This window comes from Lactuca virosa, chromosome 4 (genome assembly GCF_052849685.1).
Source record: "Lactuca virosa cultivar CGN04683 chromosome 4, Lactuca_virosa_CGN04683_v6, whole genome shotgun sequence".
Lineage (NCBI taxonomy): Eukaryota > Viridiplantae > Streptophyta > Magnoliopsida > Asterales > Asteraceae > Lactuca > Lactuca virosa.
This window is the reverse complement of record NC_136429.1, coordinates 138,913,288-138,924,039: the sequence shown is the minus strand read 5'-3', so window position 1 is coordinate 138,924,039 and position 10,752 is coordinate 138,913,288. Positions and strand designations below refer to the sequence as shown.

The following is a 10,752-nucleotide window of genomic DNA, read 5'->3' as shown; positions in this document are numbered from 1 at the left end:
TCGAGCTTAAGGGACACATCCTTTCCACACTAAAGGATATTCCATTTTCCGGAAAAGATCATGAGATACATACAAGACCCTCGATGAAGTTAATGACATTGCTGACTATTTCAACATTCCTAATGTACCACGAGAGACAATCTTGTTAAGAATGCTTCTGGTTACTTTTAAAGGAGCAAAAAAAGATTGGTTGAAGGCACTTTCACCAGGTTCAATCACCACTTGGGCAGAGATGCATGAAGAATTCCTCCAACAATTTTGCTCACCATCAAAAGTTTCTAAACTCAAAAAGGCCATAGCAAATTTCGAGCAACAAGTGGGGGAGTCGTTGTATGACGCTTGGGAGCGATACAAAGGGTTAATAATAAATTGTCCCTAAAATGATCTAAACGAGCAACAAGAAGTCTCGATCTTCTACGATGGGGTGAACATCACGACAAGGCAACTCCTTGATTCTCAAGGACCTTTAACAAAGAAGAATCCCACTAAAATTAAAGAACTAATCAAAGAATTTTCAAAGCATTCATGAGAATATCACAACCCTCGTAATGATGGAGCTAGGGGGATCGGGAATGGTGCATCGGAAGATATGGCGGCAGTTTTGGAAATGTTGAGTAGCATGGATAGAAGAATGACTAATATGGACCAATACATACACGCAATCCGTGTGGGTTGTGAAAATTGCAATGGGCCATATTTGACAAAAGATTGCCATTCGGACGGAAACGGGAATAGGAAAGCCCAAGTTTACTACTCAAGTGCAGACCGCTATGATGAAGATTGGATGAAGCCAAAGAAGGAATGGTTGCCATATGATGAGTATAAAAAGCAAAAAGAAGAGAAATATAGGCAAACCGGCCAGGGCTTTGACCAAAAGGAGCAAACACCACCCGAGAAAAAAGTGGACTTGGAGTCAATGCTTCATAGATTCATGAAAGCTTCTGAAAAAAGCCACGATGCAGCTGATGCTACCATGAGAAATTATCAAGCATCCATCAAAAATATTGAAGCTCAAATCGGGCAATTAACCACATTGGTTAACGAGCGGTTACCTACTAAAAATCCTGATAATAAACCGCAACCACATGTCATGGCCATCACTACTAAAGAAGACACTATTTATAAGTTCTTGGAGGCCTTGGAAGAAGAGACAAAGCAGCCCGAACCACAGACAAAGCGAACGAAAATCAACGAAAAAAATGTTGCTGAAATACCATCATCACGATGTGAGAATTCAATCCTCACGACGTGGTCTCAGTCTAGGTAGAAAATTTTTTCTGGTGCTCGAGCTTATCAACCTCCTTTACAATTTCCTTCTCGAGCCAAAGTTCACCCATTAGAACAAGAGCATATCAAGTTTATGAATCAAGTTAAGGGAATTCCGATTAAAACTCCTTTTATTGAATCCTTAGCGAAAGTTCCAGAATATGCCAAATTTCTTCAAGATTTACTTGAAACTCGCCAACAACTAGAGAAGACCTCCAAGGTAGTACTTAGTGAGCAAAGTTCCATGGTCATTATGGAGGGGATACAAAGGAAGATGGGAGATCCTGGACGCCTTACACTTCCATGTGAATTCAGAAATAACATGAAGACATATGCTTTAGCCGATTCTGGAGCGAGTATAAATTTGATGCCATATTCATTTTACCAAAAGCTGAACCTTCCAGAATTGAAGGCTACTAAAATGACAATTCATATGGCCAGTCGTTCGGTGACTCATCCTTGAGGCATAATTGAGGACATTTTGTTAAAAATTGGAATTACTTTTCCAATCGATTTTGTGGTGCTAGATATGAAGGAGGATAAAGATGTCCCAGTTATCCTTGGACGCCCTTTACTTAATACCGCGTGAGCCTTGGTGGATATTCGCGAGTCAAAGCTTACCTTACGAGTGGGTAATGATGAAATGAATTTTGGAGTGGAAGACGGATTCAAGAAGGATTGTGCTCAAAATAAAGTATTCTTTATGGATGAAGAAAACGAGCTTGAGGAGTTAGAGAAATTGATGGAAGAAGAAATTCCAACAAGAGAACAAGTCAAGCGTACTAATCCTAGTGCTTCAATTCCAATGTTCTTTAGGGTCTTTGCTTTTAAAACTACAAAGTCTCTAGTGAGTGAAGAAAATGAAGAAAGTTTGGTATCAAGTGATGAAGAAGAAGAAATTAAACAAGACTTGAGAAATCCAATTTTGGATAAGGAGGATGTTGAAGCTAGGGAGCTACAAAAAGAAAAAGGAGAACTTGAACTTGTTGTGAAGAATAAAGGGGTGAAACGAAAGCTCGAGGAAGGCGATTCTAAAATGATAAAAGGAAAATTCTAAGAAAGCGTATTTAAGAAGGGTGCAAGAGTACAAGAAAAGGTGGAGAGAATAGAAGGTGCATATGGAGATCGTACCTCCAACCAATACCACGTAGGGCATACGAAGTTCGGCTTATGACTCCATAAAAAAGAAGCGCTTCTAGGGAGGCAACCCGAGCTTGGTTTGCATTTTCTTTTCTTTTCTTCTTTTATTTGTTTTGCATTTTTAGGATAAATTTTCTTGGTCACTCTCCATATATTTTCAAAATCAAGTGTGGGGTCCATATCATAAAGGAAAAATATTTTTATGAACAACATTTAAATTTTTTTTAATAATGATGTCATAAACTAAATAAGAGGAAAAAGACTAGTTTCTATATGGACCATTTAGACTAAACAACCCAGCCAAATATAGCCCAACATGCAACAACCCATAGAATTTGGCCCAGTCAAGTCCACGATGTGAGCCCAAGCCCACGACGTGGAGCAGTCAAAGTCACAGACGTATGTTCAGAACACCGGTCGCTTTCGTTTAAACATATTCTTTTCCAACATTATGTCGTGAAGTTGCTTCTGGTCGCCCACACTTTGATTCCAGCCACAATCTTGTTTTTCCTACTTCTCTATTACGTTAATATCATCAAAGGTATGTGTTTTTAAGTTCCTTAACCTTTAATTTCCTTATATTTTTAGTAATTAGAAGTTAGGGTTTGTTCTTGGAGAAAAATTGCAAAATTGGGTCGATTTTTCAAGTGAATCACTGATGCATGCATGTTTAAAAATCCTTATAATAGCAGCCTAAACAAACCCGAAACATGGATTTGAGTTAGATTTGCCCTGAAAATGACCGATGAACATATTGAGATCGCATCGATTTCACGACATGGTCTTCAAGACCACGACGTGAAATCTGGGTTTCCAGTTTCCTATTTTGTCTCAATTGCTTAATCTGTTTTGTGTTGTTGGTTTTGCTTGCTGTAATTTTTTTCTTCAGGTTCCATGAGACCGAGGCGTGCATTTCCTAATGAACAATAATATATTGATGCTCAGATGTACATCCACTATATCGATTCCCACAAAATATTTCAGAATCCATGCTAAAAATTATTCAAATAAACCGGGATGGTTATATAATCGGGAGTTCGCATTAGCACCCGTGATTGATTGGTCTTGGCTGACTGGGGTTGGTATGGTGACTGAATTGGAGCGATATTGGACAAATCTATATGTAGGAGACGGGTTCACTTTCCAACACAATGGGTGGTGTAATCTATTTTCCATTCAAGAACCGGTTTATAGAGAGTTGCCCGTTGAGTTCTTTGCCACAATTAGTTTTGAAGAACAAAAGACCGACCCAAAGTTCAACCGAGCCCTTGCATTTAGATTGGAAGGTGTTTATCGAGAATGTAGTCTGCATGAGTTTGCTTGGCGAATGGGGTTGGACACAGAAGTGGAAACACAATCACCACATTTCATCTCATTTTTGGATGGTTGTGTTCGAGACTTCACTACGGGATTGCTTGATTTGCAATTTTGGAGATCCATTTCCAATCATGAGTATAGTTCGTGGAAATCTTGTGAAGGACAGATTCGGTCACCCATCCATCGGTTCTTGCATCGCTTGATCACCTTCACCATAAATCACAAACATCACGGTGACAAGGTGCCTTCCCATAATCTTTTCTATCTTTGGAGCATCATCACACCGTAAGTCTTTTGTGATCTTCCTTATATGCTAGTGAGATTTTTGGGGACGAAGGCGGTAAATTCTTGGCCTGGTAGTCCTATTATTGGTGGAGATTTGGTTACACAAATCTCTCGTTCACATGGAATTTTGAGTCCTCACTTTGTTCGAAATTTGACACGTTTCAAGGACTCCGATTTGACGACTCATTTTTTGAGTCTTATGCGAGTTGTGCTAAATGTAGGTGGGGAATATTTTGATATCCCCGGAAGATGATGAAGAGAAAATTGGTCAACCATAGGAGCAACCAAGGCAAAGAGGAAGGAGGAACGTTAGAGCACGTGGAGATTGGGCTATGCCACAACAACCACCTCAACAATTCAAGGATGGAGTACAAACCGACTCGTTCCAAAGTCGGGTTGGTACATATTTGGATAATCTTCATGGCGGTATCAATTATCATAATCAAGTAATCGATGTTTTATTTTCAAACCTTAAGGTTGAGATGCCGCCTACCATGCCACCTCATTATCCTTAGATTCCGACATGTGAGGAGCTATGGTCGAGACAGGGAGATGACGCAGGGACGAGTGGAGCTAGAAACGATGGAGATGATGCTTATTGATTTTTATCATTTTTATTTTTGTTTCTAGTTATTTTTGTTTTCTTCTTTTATTTTGGTGTGTTTTTAGTTTGGCATGATTTAAAGACATGTAACGAATGTTTGATGATTGTTTTCTATTTTCCACTAATGGTTGTTTTGTTGCAGATTTATTAGAGTATCGATAGAGAAAAGAAAAAATGAGAAAAAAGAGAAAGCGAGAGAAGTCGTGTGTTTTAGAGTTACGAGTCGAAGCCCATAATTTTTAATAAGTGTGGGGTGAATTTTGTGTGTGAAAAGAGATTAGAGAAACAGAGGGTCCAGAAACATAAGGGTCTTAGAAGAGTCTTAATCTATTAAGAAGTTCCATTGCATCACACTAGAATAAATGGAATTTTTACAAAGATGCATTCTGTTGCACCCAGTTTTCACGACGTGACCACTATTATCACGTCGTGAAGTCGATGATTTCACATTTTCCAGAATCGATCTAAACCATAATCATTTCGTGAGCTTTTCTTATCACGTCGTGAGTGGTTAAATATAGCATTTTACTCTACCATTTCTTACGAATGTGGCGTATGCTTAATGTTTTGCTTTGAAGATTTTATTCACCACACTGTTTGAAGATCCAAGTTTCTGATTCACATCTTTCCGGCACATTCACGTGTATCAATGAAGTCCAATTTCCCGTACATATTCAAGGTGTTCAAGTTTTCCACATGCATTTAGAATTCGATCTCACCACTACTACCCCAGGGGAGTCTGTTCCTTTTTCTCCCTTTTTTTATTTTTATAGTTTTATGCATACAATGAGGGCATTGTATGAAATAAGTGTGGGGTAGGGGTCGAAAAAGGAATTTAACTTAAAAATTGCTAGAAATTTAAAAAATTTAAAAATTTAAAAATAGATTTGAAATAATAATCTTAAAATTAAATCTAGTGATAATAAAAAACTTAAGTTTCTAGTGTTGTGTGGGATGATCCAAGGCAAGCTCAAATGTTTAATTGAGCCAACATTTGTTATAGTATATTTGTGGCTTCCCAAGTTTTAGTGAAAAGCCTTGAGATATGAAAGATAATCTAGTAGTTTATATGGTATAATAAGTTTTGCAGTGTGTACCTGAAATCTATCCAGGAGAGCTTATATAGTCATTTCACTTAGACTAATATCTCTAACCAATAAAGGTTGAAGTTAAGCACCCTTGCTTAAGCATGTAGGATTTGAGCAGAAAAAGTGAGTTATATATATATAAAAAGAGAGAAATTGCAAAAGTTGTAAGAATTTTGGAACTATAAAGTATGAAGATCAAAAGATCAAAAATCTGAAGAATAAAAAATTGAAGATACCAAAAATCACACAAGAAGGTGTTAAATTCAAAGAAATTGAGAATAAAATATCAAAGAAGAGATGAATTCGAAGAGCTCCATTGTGGTATCAAAATTGTAATTCTTTCTAGATTATGTATGATTGGGTAGCTTAACCAAATAGACCTTGAGGTTAAGAAAGATTTCTGAGGATGGATTCAGAGGGTTACAAAAATGAGTGTCATATAAACTAAGGGGTGAAGGTTCATAAGGATTGTGAGTATTTATAATTGGGAAGTTTTTAGGAACCTTAGACACAAATATTGGCATTAAGGTCTTGGTATAATGGTTGAGTTCAAAATGGATTGTCTTATGTGATGTTGGTGATGAAAGTTTAACTTAAAATAAATTAGTTTTGCTTGGGGGCAAGCAAAAGATAAGTGTGGTGTATTTTGATATTGCCATATTTATACACATTTTTAGGAAATATTTTAATACATTTTAAGTAATATTTTGGTTAATTGCAAAGATATGTGATACTTATTGGATTAAATTGTATTTTGCAGCAAATAAAGACACTCATGAAGAATATGGACCAGAAATGACAAGGATAGGAACTCTGGAGGATTGAACTCTATGGTTTAGTTTACTATTTATTGGATTTTATAAAGTTGGATTTATGCTTGTGTTTGATTATCATTACCTAGCATGTTAAAGTTTGTGACTTTGTTGCTTTAATTCAAGTTAAGTGTAGCTTAGTGACCATTAAATTACATGAACTTGTTTACCAAGTGATTTAGTGACTATTAAATTTCTAGAGCTAGGATTGACCACATATTAGATAAGTAACAAAAGTAACAAATTTAGTTGTGCTGGAGAACATAATTGTGACCATAATTGTGTTTGATTAGATAAATCTTACATAGCCCATCTATAATTAATAACTAATTATGTGTTTGCTTGTGTATGACCATACTTGGTAGTACATGAATTGGTGAAAATATAAGTAAATTTGGACTCAAATTACAAATTACATAATTGATAGTGTCATATTTATACACATTTCTAGGCAGTATTTTAATACATTTTAAGCTATAATTTGGTTAATTGTGAAAGATCTAGTATGCTCAAGAATCATATTAAAATGATATGGCTAATTAACATATGATACTAATGAGTCACACTAACAATAACTTGATATACTTGATTGTTTATTAGAAATTGATTTTACTAAATATTCAATAAACTCTTAAATTAAATTGGAAATTATTTATTTCTAGGGAATAATAATTTTCATTAGCAAGTAACATTACATAATTCACATGGTATGAATTAATAAGTCGTGTACAACTTTTTCGACTAGCTGAAACTCTTTTGTCTTTTACCAAAAAGACAAAGTTTATATTTTATAAACTTTGGGTTTATAAAATTTAAACGATATCTTCTCCTTTTTACTAGATATTTTTGAAAATTAGAGAGGGGGTGAAGAGGTATGGACTTTCTATTAGTTTATTCAAAAGTTGAAAGCATGGGATTTTGATTATTTTATTCAAAAGGAAGAGGATAGTCTTTTGAATAGTTTATTCAAAAGGAAGGGGTATGGTCTTTTGAATAGTTTATTCAAAAAGTAGGGTATTGTTAATACTATTTATACAAGACTTGAGGCTTGCATTTCACTAGCCCCTTTAAGAGTTAAAAACCATAACATGCTCTCTAACATGGGTTCTCTCTCTTTTCTTCTCATGTCTTGAAGTTTACTTGCATTTCCTTACTCTCTTTGGTTCATATTTTTATATGAACTAAAGCTTAAGGTTCTTAAGAGTTTATGGACTAACATCTACATCAAGTTGAGTCATTCTTGGTGTCTCAAAGGTTCCATATTCTCCATCAACTTCCAAGCCTCCCCTTGAGGATTCAAAGTCTACAAAGGTTGTTAAACACTTCTTCCTCTTTGGTGCTTGTTTTCTTTCCAAACTTTTCAAGAAGATCCTTAGTGGGTATAAACTTCGTTTATGTTTATTCTAATTTTAAAGTCTTCCGTTGCTAAATCGTATGCTTTTAAAACTAGTTTTTGAATAAAAACCCAACAATTGGTATCAGAGCTACTGTTAGATGCCATTTTATGCATCATATAGGGTAGTTTTTATTATCATTTTAGCATCATATTTTGTACATTTGCATGTCATTTATTTAAATAATGTTCAGCTCATGTATTTCATTAGAATTTCTATACTGCTCACGTTTTTATGTCAATTTCAGATAGTTCAAGTGGAGCAGTGCTTTGGGAGCAGCTGGATGCATGTGTGGAGCTTAAAATGGAGGTTGGGACTTATGAAGGATTATGAGGAATGCTTGAAAGATGCTTTGGTCAAGAAACATTCGATCGAATTGATCACATAAAGATAGAATCTGCAATCTAAAGTTAAAGGATGTTGCTGGCAACTTTGACCCCCTGTCAGTATTTTGACCATATCTCATGAACCGTAACTCCAATTGATGTGATTCAAAATGATCTGAAAAGTAGAAGAAATTTCGAACTTCATAGACAAAACATGCGATCATAAATATGGTCCATACAACCGCAGGTTAGGTCACAGCTTGTCTTCGAGGTTTTTTTGTGCCAAAAATTCATCCGAGAGTGAAAATTCAAAACATGCGATCGCAGGTTGTGCCCATGCGATCGCAGGTTGGCCAAAATTTCTCGAAATGGTATTGTACTTCATTAAAAAGGCCCGGGACACGTTTTCTTCAATACATGCGATCGCATGCGCACCGTTTTTGCTGCTGGACGTATAAATAGACACTGATAGCATTCCAGTAACGAAAGTTGGTGATTCCAGAGGTACCAGACAACGAAAATTCGATTTTTGAGGTGTTTCTTCACCGATTTCACCGATTTCTGATTATTTGAAGACTGTGGATCATCTCCTTCAAGTAGATTAGTAAGATTAGTTGTTTGATGTCTCTTTTCATCTGTTTTGATCATATTTTAGCCATGTTTGGCTAAACCCTAGTTTTCAGTTCTGCAAAGATGAGTACTTTTCATCAGATTGATCATTAGATCTGGTTTTTGATTTGTGCTTCTATCTAGATTCTTCAGTTTTGTTCTTAATGAATGTTTGATTTTGATTCTTGTTAGTCTGATCACCTAGCTAGGGTTTTATCATTCCAGTTAATCAGTTACAGAATACGTAATTGTTCTTGTCAACTGGTAAAAGTAACAAATAATAAATCCGTTCCGTGTTTGGGATTTGACTTTATTATAAACTGTAAAAATCATATCTTTACGCTTCCGAGCCTGTGAGAAGTGTTGGATATTGCTGGGAATTTTACATAGATTATAATGCAACTTTTCTGATCTTAATTAAGAGCTTGTTTGATAGACAGTAAAAAGTTAGGGTTAATTGAAGAGCTTTTTTTGATTAACTAAGTTAGGTAAAAGAGAAATTACTAGAGCTTGTTAGTTTTTCTCAGTACCAGCTTAGATAGAACGCATCTCAAATAATCAGATCTGGATCAGTTGAATGATTAGGAAAGTCGCAGCAGAGCTGAAACCGTTTTTATTATTGATTTTCGTTTAGTTAATATCACTGCAGTTTTAGTTTTTAGTTTAATTCAAATCCCCCTTTTAATAATTTATGTTTTGACTAGATGTGTCTGATGCAAAAAGGCATTGACTTTTAGGTTGTGTCCCTGAGGATTCGACCCTACTACCCTGTGCTATATTTTTAATGCAACCAGCAGTGATAATTTACTTGTTTAATACGCGTGCGACAGCGTATTAACAACTACCTTGCAAGTTTGGTTAGATTTTTGATTTTTGGAAATCTTGTTTTTGGAGAATATAGATAACTTGGTTTTGTATAAACAACAAGTTCATACATATTTTCTATGACAACTTTATAATTGTTATTTTATGTGACAAAATTTTTCATGCATCTTTTGTCATTTTAAAGTTGTCTTAGAAAAACAAAGGTTGTTTAATGTGTATGTTGATATGTATGATGTGCATAAACTAGCCAATAACCATTGTGTTTGTTGTGTTGTTGTGTTGGTTGTTTTTATTATAAAAATGGTTGTAATAATTTATTTATTCATATGGTATGTAATAAATCAAATTTATTAGTTTTCTTGGTTTAATTTTGTAAAATAATAGATTAGCTGTTAGAAATAATTTATTTGAACAAAAATGTAACAAAAAATGAAGTTGCAGTCATTTTTGAAGACCAAAGAGCAAATTTCGTGATTAAGAAACATGCTAAAAGTTAGTGACAGTTTCTGAGAAGTGTCACTAACGCTGTTTCTTAAGGGTTGTTGGACTTTTGGCGACAGTTGCTGAAATATTGCTTTCAAGAAGCTTTTCCAATCTTTTGCAAGCAATTGGGTGTTTTCTCAAGTGGGAGCTTCTACAATAACATTACAAGAATATTTTTTGGTCCCTAAAAATGTCCCTTTAGAAATGGACTTGACCTTTTTGTGTTGGCTCACAAAAATGTCATTAATTGGTTATGTTTATGCATATATAATTTTATACATGTTTGTGTTGTTTATTTTATGCAATTATTATGTGTGGTTGATAAATTAGTTTTTCACATGCTAATTTTTTTTTGGACAAAATAAACATCACAATGAGTTTGGTTTTCAAAATTTATATTGTGAACATAGGATGTAACAAGTTATTATTTTAAAATAAAATCCGATTTGTTTATAAAAACGTTAATAACATCAAATTTTGAAATACTCAATTATAAGCTTTAAAATGGTGATTTTTTGTAACTTATACAAACTCCAAATATATAAGTAATAAAATGAAGCTTTATTAAAGATATAAAGGTTCAAATGCACTCAAACTTAATAT

General features: G+C 34.7%; 1 non-coding gene across 1 annotated transcript; it reads right to left on the bottom strand.

Annotated features, from left to right (window-relative positions):
* Window positions 1-280: 280 nt before the first annotated feature.
* Window positions 281-387, bottom strand: LOC145110390 (small nucleolar RNA R71). The gene has a single exon (XR_013709770.1). It is a non-coding gene; the product is annotated as a small nucleolar RNA R71 (small nucleolar RNA).
* Between the last annotated feature and the right edge of the window lie 10,365 nt (window positions 388-10,752).